The sequence below is a fragment of the Dasypus novemcinctus genome, chromosome 19, assembly GCF_030445035.2.
Source record: "Dasypus novemcinctus isolate mDasNov1 chromosome 19, mDasNov1.1.hap2, whole genome shotgun sequence".
Classification (NCBI taxonomy): Eukaryota; Metazoa; Chordata; class Mammalia; order Cingulata; family Dasypodidae; genus Dasypus; species Dasypus novemcinctus.
In genome coordinates this window covers 62,852,803-62,868,848 of record NC_080691.1, presented here as the reverse complement: position 1 = coordinate 62,868,848, position 16,046 = coordinate 62,852,803, and positions in this window count along the sequence as shown.

Sequence of the window (16,046 nt, the reverse complement as noted above, 5' to 3'; positions counted from 1 at the left end):
TTTCCTGAACATTTCCTGCAAAGTCTCTAAATTCACATTCAGTTTTTGAAATGAACCAGTTCCTTTTGTCTAGGAATGGGGTTATAGTGGATTTCAGAGTGAATTAACCAACTGGAGTGGAGCATTGATATTTTTCATTGAAGGAAGATTCACAATCACCAGGGACATTCCTATTAACATTGTCTCTCTTGAACTGACCATCTTGAAAGTATAGGATACGGTTGTGAATTATTGTTCAATAGACACAGGAAGGAATTTGCAATCTGCGCCCAGATACAAAACTCCTGTGAGGGGCACAGGAAGAGGCTGAGCTGAAGGGAATGTTCATAACCACCAGGGGGCAAGCAGGGCCACACACAGGAGTAGGTACAGAGTGGACTGAGATTCCTTATAGACTCTGGGCTTTCCTGTCCTGCCCAGCAGTCTTCCCCAGGATGCTTTATAGTTTCTTCTGGTAAAACCCTGAGGGTTTTTCTGATTTTATATTTGGTAAAGTAGAACGTGTATCATTTCATTATTTATCCTTTAACTTTCATAATCTTTCAGTGAATTTATTATGATTAGATAATTATGTATCTTCAATTCAAACTCTAGTGCTGCACAAAGATTTTATTTTTCTACACTGCAATCAGAAATACTACAGTAAAACATTTCTCTTAATGGAATATCAGTTTATGCTTTGGCATACGGAATTTAGCCTTCTCCAAGGAGCTTAAGATTAAGAATTTCATATATATATATATGTAATTTTTAGTAAGTAATAACAATACCTCTTCAAATAAATATCCATAACTATTAAGCTAATGATAAATTTCTTGTAAATGCACATCATAATTTTTCATGATTTTTGTGGTGGTGTTACCTTTTTTTTTAATTAATCAATTTTATTGATACTTATTAATAAAGCACAAAATTCACCCAAAGTGTACAATCAGTGGAATTTCACATAATCACATAGTTGTGGGTTCATCACTTCAATCACTATTAAAGCATTTTCATTATTTCAATAATAATAATAATAATAAAAAACATACAAACAAGGGAATTACTCCCCTCTCAAACTCTCCATTTCCCCTGCTGTACATAGCTGCTATTTCTGGCTATTCTTGCACAATTATTTATTTGTTTATTAAGGAGTTTTATTGAGATATTCATATACCATAGTATCTATCTAAAGTGTATAATCAATGGCTTTTTAAAAATTTATTTATTTTTTATTTTATTTTATTCATTTTTTAAAAAAATATTACATTCAAAAAATATGAGGGCCCCATTCACCCCCACCTTCCCCACACCACCACTCCCCCCACAGTAACACTCTCCCCCATCATCATGACACATCCATTGCATCTGGTGAGTACATCTCTGGGCATCGCTGCACCCCATGGCCTATGGTCCACACCATAGCCCACACTCTCCCATGTTCCATCCAGTGGGCCATGGGAGGACATAGAATGTCTGGCAATTGTCCCTGCAGCACCACTCAGGACAACTCCAAGTCCCAAAAATGCCTCCACATCTCATCTCTTCCTCCCATTCCCCACACCCAGCAGCCACCATGGCCACTTTTTCCACACCAATGCCACATTTTCTCGATTATTAACCACAATAGTTCATGAATAGAATATCATTAAGTCCACTCTAATCCATACTGTATTCCTCCTTCCTGTGGACCTTGGCTTGGTTGTGTCCATTCCACATCTATGTCAAGAGGGGGCTTAGATTCCACATGGATACTGGATGCAATTCTCCTGCTTTCAGTTGTAGGCACTCTAGGCTCCATGGTGTGGTGGTTGACATTCTTCAACTCCATGTTAGCTGAGTGGGAAAAGTCCAATAAATCAGAGTGCAGGAGCTGAAGTCTGTTGAGGCTCAAGGCCTGGCTATCATATTGTCAGTACAGACATTCAAATCCCCTAGATATATCTTAAACCCCAGCACCAAACACAATTCCAGTAAAGTAGCATAAAAGGCTTGTGAAAAGAGATCACATCTGAGTCCAGCTCCACATGCAGAAACACCAGCTCCAAAGAAGGGCCAAGTGACATGGCAGTGAACTCCATCTGCCATGATCATAGAACCTGTGAGTCTCTTCAGCCCTCAAAAGAACCAATACCTGGGGTTATATCTACTTTATCTGTCTCTGGTACTCTGCTCAGGTGTGCATAAGGGCAATCCTTCTGATAACCTCCAGACTCTTTTTTAGAGACTCATAGCCATATAAACTCATTTGTCCTTTCCATTTCCCCCTTTCTTTAGGTCAAACAGCATTTTTAACTCCTGTTATTATATGTAGACAGGGATATTCTGCTGGTCTATGTTGAACCTTTAATTCAAGGTCATTTTCTAGTTATGTCATCACCTGGTACTTGGTAGTGATCCGTCAGTGCCAGGGAGGCTCATCCCCCAGTGTCATGTCCCACATTGGGGGGAAGGCATTGCATTTACATGCTGAGTTTGGCTTTGAGACTGGCCACATTTGAGTAACACGGAGGCTGTTGAGTAACACAGAGGGGAACCCTTAGGCACATTTGAGTCACATGGAGGAGAACCCTTAGGCACAGTGCTGCTCTAGGCCTTGTTCTTATTTCAGGGGTATAGGCTCTCAAGCATAGTCATTAGTATCAGGGGGTCACTGTTGGATCCTCATTCCTTCCTGGTCCTTGCTGTTGCACTTGGGGGACTGCCGATGCTTCCCTAGGGACCATGACAGAGACCCCCCCCCCCACCGACAGGAACCCAGTACCCCCCCCCCCCAGCTGTTGTTTTTAGTTGTTTCCACTATAAGTATATCCAAACATTTCCATGCACCCTGGACAAATGCCCTGTATAACTCCCTGTTAACCATATGTCCCCTGTCAATAACATCCCATACCAGTATTCCTCCACTGCCATTGTTGAACCACTCTGTGATCCAAAACTTCCTGAACAGTGAAGCCCAATATAATGTCAGGTTCCCTTAACAGTAAAATGAAATATAGCGATGAGTTTAAAGGGTAGATATAGAATATATATTGATTTGGAAAAATTCTGCATCTATCATTTTCTTTTCTTTTTCCCCTAATTATTGAGCTTCTCTTCACAAGAGCCTTAGATCACAGTAGTTCAAATATACAATATACAGTAGTCCCACATATCCATTATAAAATCTTTTCCCTTCCACAGATAAAATGTTTTAACTTATTCATATCATATTTACTGAAACTGATGTACAGATATTGAGACAATAGCTTTCCAACAAGGTAACATTTGTGTTTCCATTGTGGTTTATACTCTAGGTTATGCATTTTTCTAAATTTTTTAGTTATCCTATGTTTTACATTATGGTTTACATTATTAGTCTGTCGTTCCCTATATGTTTTTGGTGTAATATTACATGTTTTATATCCATCCTTGTGTACTCTTGTGAAACACTTCCCTTGCCCTCACATTTACTCTGGTTCCATCTATTCAATATCTATTTCCCCCTCCCCTTGGGGCCCACAGTAACAGTCAATCTTTATTTCCTGAGGAGCCACGTTCAGAGATACTTGCAACAGTGCTGAGGGCCTGACCCATTCAACTGCCCTAATGCCCTGGGAGCCATGATTGCTCTTGAGAGATACAGTTCCCTCTATTTGATGGCATTAGTCCTCCCCAGGTTGTGGGTCTATCTTCCTCTCATTATATGGGTCTCTACCCAATGGTATAACCCACTCTGGCAAAATGAGCATTCACATTTTCCCTAGGAGTCTGTCCTGCGTCAGGTTATCCCCTTTGAGTATCTTAAACAGGTAACTTTCCTAATTGTATTTTGAAAAGGTTTTCTCAGCATTATACTCTCAACCAATAGCTGATAATCTCCTATGTTCGTGTGTTGCTCCACCCTCCCCCCAATTTCTTGGGCAATATTACCCATCCGCACATCCCAAGCCCCCCTCAAACCCCCAAAGTCCCACCCAAAGGTAACCCTATGCCCCCATTTTATCCTTTCCTTATACACATACTTACCTCCAGCTTATCATATATTTCACCCATGTACATGTCAGCTTACATTCTTCCTCTACCCCCCAATTTCCTGTAAGCCTATCTTGCAGTCTCTAGCTCTCTGAGGCAGCTTGCTTATTTTATATCATTGAGGTCATGTAGTATTTGTCCTTCAATGCCTGGCTTGCTTCACTCAACATAAGGATCTCAAGATTCATCCATGTTATCACGTGTGTTTGTAGTGTATTTGTTCTTAAAGCCGAGTAGTAGTCCATTGTATGTATATACCACATTTTATTGATCCACTCATCTGTTGATGGGCATTTGGGTCCATTCCAACTTTTGGCGATAGTGAACAAAGCTGCTAGGAACATTGGTGTGCATATATCAGTGTGTGTCCCTGCCTTCAGTTCTGCTGGGTATATACCCAGCAGTGGAATTGCTGGTCATATGGCAAATCTATGGTTAGTTTTTTGAGAAACAGCCAAACTGCCCTCCAGAATGATTGGATCCTTCTGCATTCCCACCAGCAGTGGATGAGTGTTCCCATTTCTTCACATCCTCTCCAGCATTTGTATTCTTCTGTTTTTTTCATAGCTACCATTCTTATGGGAGTAAGATGGTATCTCATTGTAGTTTTGATTTGCATTTCCCTGATAGCTAATGATTTGGAGCATTTTTTCCTGTGCTTTTTAGCCATTTGTATTTCTTCTTTGGAGAAGTATCTGTTTAAATCTTTTTCCCATTTTTTAAATGGGTTGTTTATCTTTTTATTTTCCAGGTATAGGAGTTCTTTATATATGCAAGTTATAAGTTTCTTATCGGATATATGGTTGCCAAATATTTCCTCCCATTTTGTAGGTTCCCTTTTTGGTTTCTTGACAAACTTCTTTGAGGTGCAGAAGGCTTTAATTTTGAGGAAGTTCCATTTATCTATTTGTTCTTTTGCTGCTCGTGCTTTTGGTGTGATATTCATGAAGCGGTTTCCTATTACAAGGTCTTGTAGATGATTCCCTACACTGCTTTCCAAGGTCATCTTTATGGTCTTGGCTCTTATATTTAGGTCTTTGATGCATCTTGAGTTGATCTTTGTATAAGGTGTGAGATGGAAATCCTCTTTCATTCTTCTACATATGGATATCCAGTTCTCCAGGCAGCATTTGTTGAATAGGCCATTCTCTCCCAGTTGAGAGGGTTTGGTGGCTTTATCGAATATTATCTGGCTATATATATGAGGTTCTATATCAGAACTTTCAATTCGATTCCATTGGTCTGTGTGTCTTTCCTTATGCCAATACCATGCTGTTGTCACTACTGTAGCTTTGTAGTATGTTTTGAAGTCTGGTAGTGTAGTTCATCCAATTTCATTTTTCTTTTTCAATATGTCTTTGGCTATTTGGGGCCTCTTTCCTTTCCAAATAAATTTCATAGTTAGTTTTTCTAGTTCCTTAAAGAAGGCTGTGTTGATTTTTATTGGGGCTGCATTGAATGTGTAGATCAGTTTTGGTAGGATGAATATCTTAATAATATTTAATCTTCCTATCCATGAACAGGGAATATTCTTCCATTTATTTAGATCTTCTTTCATTTCCTTGAACAGTCTTGTATAGTTCTCGGTGTATAAGTATTTTACATCTTTAGTTAAATTTATTCCTACATATTTGATTTTTTTATTTACCATTGTGAATGGTATTTCTTTCTTGATTTCCTTCTGCTCTTGCTCATTATTTGTGTACAGAAATGCTACTGATTTTTCCGCATTGATCTTATAACTTGTGACATAACTGAACTCATTTCTGAGTTCTAGAAGCTTTGCTGTAGACCTCGCAGGGATTTCTATGTTTAGGATCATGTCATCTGCAAATAATGAAATTTTGACTTCTTCCTTTCAAATTTGCATGCGTTTTATATCTGGTTCTTGCCTCAGTGCTCGAGCAAGTACTTCTAAGACAATGTTAAATAGAAGGGGAGAGAGTGGGCACCCTTGTCTTGTTCCTGACTTTAGAGGGAAGCATTTTAGGATTTCTCCATTGTAAACAATGTTGGCATGGGTTTTTCATATATACTCTTTATCATGTTCAAAAGATTTCCTTGTATTCCGATATTTTGGGGTTTTCTTATCAGGAAAGTGTGCTGTATTTTGTCAAATGCTTTTTCTCCATCTATAGATATAATCATGTGATTTTTTTCCCTTCAATCTGTTTATATGGTGTATTACTTGATTGCTTTTCTTATGTTGAACCATCCTTGCATACCTGGAATCAATTCTACTTGGTCGAGGCGTATAATTCGTTTAATGTGTTGTTGAATACGAGTAGCCAGTATTTTGTTAAGTATTTTTGCGTCTAGGTTCATTAGAGAAATTGGTCTGTAATTTTCCTTTTTTGTGGTGTCTTTGTTTGGTTTTGGTACTAGGGTAATGTTGGCATCATAGAAGGAGTTAGGCAATGTTCCTTTTAGTTCTTTCCAGAATGTTTTGTAGAATTCACCCATGAAGCCGTCTGGCCCTGGGCTCTTCTTATTTGGGAGGTTTTTAATGACTGATTCTATCTCTTTACTCGTGATTGTTTTGTTGAGATCTTCAATTTCTTCTTTCATCATTATAGGCTGCTTATGTGTTTCTAGGAATTTGTCCATTTCCTCTCAATTGTCATTTTTGTTGGAATATAGTTTTTCAAAGTACCCTCTTATGATAGTCTTTGTTTCTGTGGGGTCAGTGGTGATATCGCCTTTCTCATTTCTTATTTTGTGTATTTGCATCTTCTCTCTTTTTTTCTTGGTTAGTCTCATTAAAGGTTTTTCAATTTTATTGATCTTCTCAAAAAACCAGCTCTTGCTCTTGTTTATCTTTTCAAGTGCTTTCTTATTTTCTATTTCATTTAGTTCTGTCTGCTCTTATCTTTGTTATTTCCTTCCTTCTTCTTCCTGTGGGATTACTTTGTTGTTTTTTTTTCTAATTCCTCCAAATGTGCAGTTAGTTCTTCAATTTTTGCTCTTTCTTCTTTTTTGATGTATGAATTTATGGCTATAAATTTCCCTCTCAGTACCACTTTTGCTGCATCCCATAAATTTTGGTATATTGTGTTATCATTATCATTTATTTCAATGTAGTCATTGATTTCTTTTGAGATTTCCTCTTTGAACCACTGTTTTTTAAGAGTGTGTTGTTTACTTTCCATATCTTTGTGTGAAATCTGGGCCTCTGACCCTTGCAGATTTCCCGCTTCACTCCACTGTGGTCAGAGATATTACTTTGTATGATATCGATCTTTTTGAATCTCTAAACCTTTCTTTTTTGCCTAGCATATGGTCTATCTTGGAGAATGATCCATGTGCACTTGAGAAAAATGTATAACCTGCTGTGTTTGGGTGTAATGATCTGTATATGTCTATTATATTCAGCTCCTCTAATATAGTGTTCAAATATTTTGTTTCTTTATTGATTCTCTTTTTAGATGTTCTGTCCAGAGTTGATAGTGGTGTATTAAAATCCCCCACTATAATTGTAGATGCATCTATTTTTTCACTTAGTTTTTCCAGCATTTGCCTCACGTATTTAGAGGTGCCCTTGTTAGAGCATAAATATTTATGATTATTCATTCTTCTTGAGAGATTGTCCCTTTCACTAATATGCAGTAACCTTCGTTGTCTCTCACAGTTGTTTCGCATTTAAAGTCTATATTGTCTGATATTAATACAGCTACTCATGCCTTTTTTTGGTTATTGTTTGCTTGTAAGATTGTTTTCCAACCATTCACTTTCAGCCTCCATGGGTCTCTGGGTCTAAGATGTGTCTCTTGTAGACAGCATATAGATGGGTCATATTTCCTTATCCAATGTCCCAGTCTGAATCTTTTGATAGGTGAGTTTAATCCGTTTACATTCAGTATTATTACTTTCAAGGAATTATTTATGGTAGCTATATTTTGATTGGATTTGTGTTTGTCATATTTTGTTTGTTTGTTTTTTTTCTTCTTCTCTTTTTGTCTTTTTTGTTGCTCTTACACTCTCCTCCAACTCAGTCTGTCCTGTTTTTTCCTTTCTTCTGCAGAACTCCCTTTAGAATTTCTTGAAGGGGAGGTTTCTTGTTGCAATACTCTTTCAATTTCTGTTTATCTGTGAATATTTTGAACTCTCCATCATTTTTGAATGCTAGTATAGCTGGATAGAGTATTTTTGGTTGGAAATTTTTTTCTTTTACTACCTTGACTATATCATACCACTGCTTTCTTGCCTCCATGGTGTCAGATGAGAAATCAGCACTTAATCTTATGGAGATTCCGTTACATGTGATGGTTTTCTTTTCTTTTGCTGCTTTTAGAATTTTCTCTTTGTCTTGAGCATTGGATAATTTGACAAGTATATGTCTTGGGGTGGGCCTATTGGGGTTTATGATATTTGGGGTGTGTTGTGCTTCTTGGATATGTACATCTGTCTCTTTCAGTAGATTTGGGAAGATTTCAGCCATTATTTCCTGCAACACTCCTTCTGATTCCTTTCCCTTCTCTTCTCCTCCTGGGATGCCTATAATACGTATGTTTGTGGGTTTTGCATTGTCATTCAGGTCCCTAAGTCCTAGCTGGATTTTTTCTATCTTTTTATCGATCAATTCTACTCTCTGTTTGATTTCCGATGTACTGTCTTCCATATCGCTAATTCTCTGCTCTGCCTCTTCTAAACTGCTGTTATTTGCTGCGTGTGTATTTTTGATTTATTGAACTGTGGTGTTATTCCCATGATATCTGTTACCTTTTTGCGTATGTCTGCAATTTCCCCTCCAAGTGTTGTCTTCATATTGTTAACCTCTTCCTTTACTTCATTAAATTAGTCTGTGATATATGTTCTGAGATCTTTAATTACTTGTGCAAAGTTCTGCTCCCCTTCCTGGTTTTTAGTTTGTTCATTGGATTCAGCCATGTTTTCCAAATTACTGGTTTGGTTTATAGATTTTTGTTGCTGACTGGTCATCATTTTATCTTGACGGGTTTAATCAGTTCCTTAGCTTCTTTGTCTAGTTTTGGGGATTAATTAGCTGTTGTTTTTGCGTAAGTGTTATACCTTCTCTTTGTCACTGTATTCTTCTTATTCTAATTTCTAATTGCTGGTTGAGTTCACTTTGAAGGAAAGTATTAGGGCCAGAGAAAGGCAATTGTGTAAGAAAGGAAAATGTGTAAATTAGTATTAGGAATAAATGTTAACAGAGCAACAATATGAGATCTGGGAGGATGGATATTAGATTCATGTAAGTTGTGTAGAGTTATAGCAGTAAGTAGAGTACCTATAATGAGGTAGTCAACTGAATATGGGAGGAATATGGTATGAATTAAAAAGCTAGTGTTTTCATGAGAGAGGGAAAGAGAAAAGAAAGGCAATAGTATCAAGAGTGGATAAAAGACAGAGAACAAAATAAAGGTATTAAAAATTAAGAGTTAGACAATTTGGGGATCAAAGAAAGGGAGGTGGAATATAGGAGAGACCGTAGATGATGGAGGATATCAAGATGTGGGGAAAAGGGGATAACGTCAGTAGCCAGAATCAAGTCACACAGAAATGAGGCAATGGAGGATGAGGAAACCCTGGAAATGTAAGTTGTTCCCTGCAATACCTATTGTATAATTAAGATAAAATTAAATAAGAAGAAAATGAGTGACAAGAGAAATGAGAGAAAAAAAAGAAAAAAGAGAGAAGAAAGAAAGAAAAAGTGGGAGTGAGTAAAGAAAAGGGATGGGAACAAGTAAGGAAAAGCAAAGAAGATATGGAACACCTACTAGAGCAACAATAAAAAAACCCTAAATAAAAGAAAAAAAAAAGACCTTGGGGGATACAATGGGAGATAAAACTAGGAAATAATGCAATATTAGTAACCAGGACAATAAAAAATAAAAATAAATAAATAAATAAATAAATAAAACCGCTAACGTTGAGGGGTAGGACAATCAAGGACCTCAGATGGGCCTCAGGGCGTGGTGGATTCAGGGATGGAAAGTCTGTGATATTGGAGATTCAAGAGGTGTGAGTCTCTGGGGTGTAGGCCACCAGGGTTTAGGGGACAGAGACCTGGCAACCTCAAATCCACTTAACAGGGACGCTGGGAGCACTGCAGTGCAACACAGACTTCAGGGATCCTCGCAGCTGGGTGCAAGCCCTATGGGAGAGGTCACCTCCACAAACTCTGACCTATGTGTCCGAAACCCACAATTCCCCCTCTCTCTAGGGTCTCTTCTGTGGCTGAATCACCAATTCGACTTCAGGACACCTCCCGCCCTGCAAGCCCCCAAAACAGCCAGTTGGGGGTGCCTCTAATTGCAGCCAATTTAAGAATGCTGCAGGTCCACAGCCAGGGCTAGGGGGCAGGGCTGTAGCTGGAAATGCAGGTATCAGTGTCCGAAACCAAAAATCCCAGGCTTTGCGAAAGATTCCCCTAATCGGCTTCCAGACGCCTCCCACCCTGCATTCCCCTGAAATAGCCTCCCGGCCACGTCTCGTTACTGAGAGCGATCCATGGCCACTGCAGATCAGCAGCTGGCCTTGGGGGCGGGGCTCCAGCCAGAAGAGCTATTATTCGTGTCAGAAATCAAAAATTTCCCTGCCTCGCCAAAAACTCCCGACCATCTCACCAAATCGGTTTGCGAAGGCCTCCTGTCCTGTCAGCCCCCTAATAGCTCGCTCAGGGCTCACCGAACTCCCCAGTACCACAGAGCCTCCTGGAATCGCTGCCACAGCGCCAGTGCCGCAGCTCCGCCCACCCCAAGGGGGAGCGTTCCATGCACAGCCCCCAATTCTGTGTAAGAGAGCCCCAATTTTATCCTCCACACGAATTTTCTCTGTTACCTTCCCATGAAATCGATGTCCAGACACCTCTTGCCCTGCAAAATCCTGAAAGAGCCTGGTCCTGAAGAATCTCCAATGCTGTCCAGCCCCTTCTCTGCCAGGGGCTGGTGGGTCCCTGCGCACCGTGTCTATATTTACTTTAGATGGTAGAATATTTACTAAGTCAACAATCAAAAATACTTGAGTTTTAGATTTGTAACAATGATTTAAATGTTATTTTTATTTAAATGACTTATTATTTATTAAAGTTCGCTTAATAAAATGCAAGGACAGTCACATCTGCACTTACCACTGGAGTCACGATCAACCAAAAACCTTGCCTATGCTCTCAATGGCATATATTTGATTTTTTCAAATTCTCTGGTTGGTAGTTTGCAAAAGAAGACAGATAATGTCTGTGTGTTTACATGTGTGGAAGAGAGAAAACAAGTTATGCATGTAGAGACACCCCATCCACACACACAACTGTCACTCCCCTTCCTCTGGGATCAGTTTCCATACATTTTCAGCTCCTTCCTATCAGGGAGAGTTATATGATTATGCTAAATGGAAAGTACAGAGGTATAACCTATGCAGCTTGCAGATTGGACAAGAAGAATACACTCCACCTGAAATCCCAAACTCTCTCCCATTCCACACCTAACTTTCTAACTCTAAGTTGAGGATACCACATTACAAATAGGTACATGTCTGGGTTCTTGAGCAACTTCTTGAATCAGCAAGAAGTTAGCAAACTTAGCAAAACTTCCAACCTCATCACCTTACAATAAAGTGTGAGCAGGCTATTGACCTTTATTACTAACCTTTTTGCCACTGATATTTTGTGTGATTGTTAAAAGAGTTTGAGCATTCTTCAAGGAGATCTGGAAAAATTGAGATAGATATTTAGACCTCCACAGAGTCAGGCTGGAGCTTTAGGAAACAAGCTTAAAGACAATCAGGAGAAGCAACGCCATAAAACTTTAAGCCAACACCTCTTTTTTGTCTCTCTGGCAGATGCAAAAAGAAGATAGTTATGAATTGGTAAGTTTGCCTTCTCTTGAGGAGAAGTTTGTGTATAAGTTTTAATTAATCATTATTTCATGCATACCACAGTGAATGACCCGAAAGAAATTTTATATAAATCAGCTTTAAATATCTCTGGAAAAACAACTGGACATTTGTGAGAACAGGCAGGGTATATTAAAAATTTAGGCCTATGCACATGGAAAGTAAATATCCTTGAAAGACAGAGAAAATAAAAACTACAGATTTTAGTGTTTACAGATGCACAGTCAGAAAATGAAGTGTAAAGGAATGTGTGGAGATCTGGTCTAAGCACGTTACAAGTAGCTGCTTCTTGAGAGGGGGAAGAACTGTGATTGTAACAAGGCACATGGGGAACTTTGGGGAGAGAAGGCCAAATTCTATTTCCTGAACTTGTAGGAGACATAAGTTTGAACAATTTATGGTGATTCACAAAGCTGTGAATAATTATTTGTACATTGTGCTTACTCACAGTAAAATGATAATACAAAAAATAAAATAAGAGCAAAACAGACTGCAACACTTGTTAATTAGCAACTCACAAACTCTCCCTCTAATCTCCTCTCTAACCCTACCCATGGTACAGCCCAGACATTTTGTTAAATGAAGGATTTAAAAATTTCTAAGCAATGCTGGGGGAAAATCTAACTTTTATTATTCCATGTCATTTTCTGTTAGCTAATTAAGTCTAATCCCTACAGAAAAATAAAACATTAGCTTGAGATGCATTTTGTAACTCCCTGACAGTTCTATAATTCCAATTTTGTTTCAGAACCAGGGGACCTTTTCCCTGAACATGCTCAGAACACAGGACATTGGTATATGTACTCTGTGCACATCAAGTGAGTGGGAGCTGGGTCAGCCCTGGAGGGAGGGCAGAAGGGGGCTGCAGGGAGAGCTCAGGACCCTCTGATATCAGGATGTCCCCAGGGGCAGGTACGGAGGGAGGCTGGGAGCGGCCTTCTGTCAGGGTCTGCAGCTTCCTCTCCTTGCCTAAGAACTTGCTCCCAAGGGTAGTCAGTCTTCTTCCAACCACTGAGATGCCCTCACTTACTTGACTTTACCAGACAAGTGATATATTTGATATTCAATCTTGCAGGGCAGACTAAAAAGCCTCCCTTGAACAGGGGCTTGGGCAGGGCTCAAATGTGAGGTAGGGGCTGATAGAATTCCAAGATCATTTGTTTCATTTCTCTTCTGATTATATAAATATTTTTAGTGCTTTTCTTACAATTTACAATTTGCATTTTAACTATTCTGAATCCATTTTCAACTTACTCAGTCAAAATAACACTATACAATACAGATGACTGAAAAGAAAGTATTGTTAATTCCTACTTTGCATCCCTTATAACATCATGGTCATTGATTATCCATATGTTATGATCATGGGGTTCCACATCATCTTTGCATGAACATTATATTTTAGGAAAATTAAAATAAGAAAGTTAATATTTGATATACTCTCATTTATAATTTATTGTCATATGTTCTTCCTTCTTTGTGGAAATGAAAATTCCTATTGCATTAGTCAGGGTTCTTTAGGGAAACAGAATGAACATGAGATATCTGTCAATAGTATGCAATTTTATAAGTCTCTCATGTGACGATGGGGATGCACAAGTCCAGGTTCTGCATGCAAGCTGCAGTCAGGGGCTCCAGTGAAAGTCCAGTCAAGGTTCTTGTTGAGTTATGGGAGGCATTGACCGTCCAAAGACAAGCTGGGAAATTCTCACTCAATGCTGTAATCATTTCCCCTTTTAAGGTATTCAACTGATTTTGATAAAGTGTCACTCATTGCTGATGACAATCTCCCTGATGGATGTAATTGTAATCAGCTATCTATGATTTACCACTGCAGTAAATTCCATAAATATCCTTGTATTACATTTAACCCAGTGCTTGCGTGACCAAACAACTGGCCACTATTGCCTGACTGAGTTGACACAGTAGCCTAACCATCACACCGTTAATGTAATTTCCTTTCTCCTTGAAGAACTTCTTTTAGCATTTCCTTATGGGCAGTTCTGTATTTTTCTTTGTTTGCAGTAGTCATTATTTATCTTTCCTTTTAATGACATTTTCAATAATAAAGAATTTTTTTAAATTACTTTCAACACTTTAAATATTTCAATTCATCTTTTTGCCTGCATTACTTTTGATGATATGAACATGCATTTATTATCTTGTTTATGCTATAAAAAGTTATCTTTGTTTTTCCTTTTATTGTTTGTTTCATCAAACCTTTTCACCAGTTTCACATATGTCTAGGTATTTTATTAAATCTACTTGGTAATCTCAGAAAATTCACTACATTTTCACCTTACATCACAAAATATACCAGTCACTTCAAGTTGAGTAACACATGATGAGAATGGTAACATGTTCCAAATGATCAACTAGCAACATGCTAGTCATGAGACAGAGCATATCTTGATAGTTGACCCTCATTTATGCAACTGCTGCAAAGGGACTCAGAGGTGAAGAGGCTCTAAATGAATGGGTCATCCTGTCACTCAAGCACTCATATACTCATTTATTGCCCCACCCCCCAAAAAAAACACCCACACCTGAACAAACACATATGATTATGGGCAGGACTTGTGAATCACTCCTAAACAATAGAGTATAACAAAAGAGAAGGGAGGCCACTCCCTTGGTAATGTTATGATATGTAACACCCTATCCTGCTAGCAGTACCACTCTATATCTCCCTTCATCACTGTGAAGAAAGCCATTAATCCTACCGCCTCAAGAGCATGAATTCTGCCAATAGCCTGATCCTCCCCTTTCAAGTCTTGAATGAGAATGGATTGTGGATAACAACTTGATGAAATCTTTTGAAAACTGAACCAATGCCCACATGAGCAATATCTATGATAAAGTGGAGGCAAGTAGTTGTGCAGTGAAGGAAGAAGATAGGGGCATAGGGATACTATTGGGTTGGGCTTTACAGGCTTGAGGGGTGCTAGAGTTGGGAGGTTGGGTCAGATCATCCATGGAATTGGGGGAGTGTTGGGGGAGGCAGGTGAACATGGGAAATTGTTGGGTATGTGTTGAAATTATAATGTTGAGAAAACTCGTTAAAAAATATGAGGAAGGTTTACTGGTTTAAGATGTTTGACAGTGTTATCTGACACAAGGTACCCATGGGGCAGACTTTTAGGAAGTGTGTGAGTGCTCATCATGTCATAGTGTGTTATATCAGTAAGTGGAGTGCCAAACAATGAGTGGGAGATATTATACCCCCAACCTGTGGAGGCCTGATATTCTCAGAGGGGAAGAGGTCTGTCGTGAGCATGGGTGGATCCCAATTGAGGAGGGCAGACTAGTGTGTCAAGGCCTCACCATTGTTTCAAGTATCTAGAATCTTGTTCTTCAAGCAGTGAAGCATGGTTGTCATGGTGGGTCCTGAAGGGAGAGGGTGAGAGAAATAGAATCATTGAAGACGGGGTAAATGTCGGGCAATGGAGGTATTCTACATGATCCTGCAATGATGGATACAGGCCATGTCAAACTGCACCAAAGTTTTAAAAAAGTGTATAGTCTACAATGTAAACCATAATGGAACCATGGTTGGTAGCCCTGTTTCAATATCTGGTCATCTGTTACAGCAAATGTAACATCCACATGTAAAAGGTCTTTGCTGTTGAAGGTGGAAAAGGGTTTGATTTGGGGGAAATGGGAACCCCTTGTATTGCATATGTGAAATTAATGTGATTTACTTTTTTTGAAGACATAAAAAAAATTGTTGACGCTGAGGAAGAAATGAAAGAAATTGCCTTGCCACTGTACATAGAGGGCAACACCTGTTACAGTGATGAAAGGCAAAACATCAAAACATATCTTTGTGATATTTTTCATTATTTTTGTACTCCAATTTATTTTTTACTTAATTTAGTTTTTCTAAATAATTATGTATTCTATTTCTAATCTTTAAATCTATGATTACTATTTCATTTTCTTATTAATTAAATTCAGCAATTATATTAGACTTCATTTTTGCAGAAGTTTTGGATCACAGAGGGATTCATCTATGGCAGGGGAGGAACACTGAGGGGGTGTCATTGATGGGGTATGAATGGGCGGGAGGGAGTTCTCAAAGGTGTGCATATAGGGTATGTAGATATGTTCAGATGTTCATTGGGTATTGACATAATGGCTAAAATTTCACTTAACAACTGAGGGAGTGCTGAGTTCCCATTCTGGGGAAATCTGTTGAA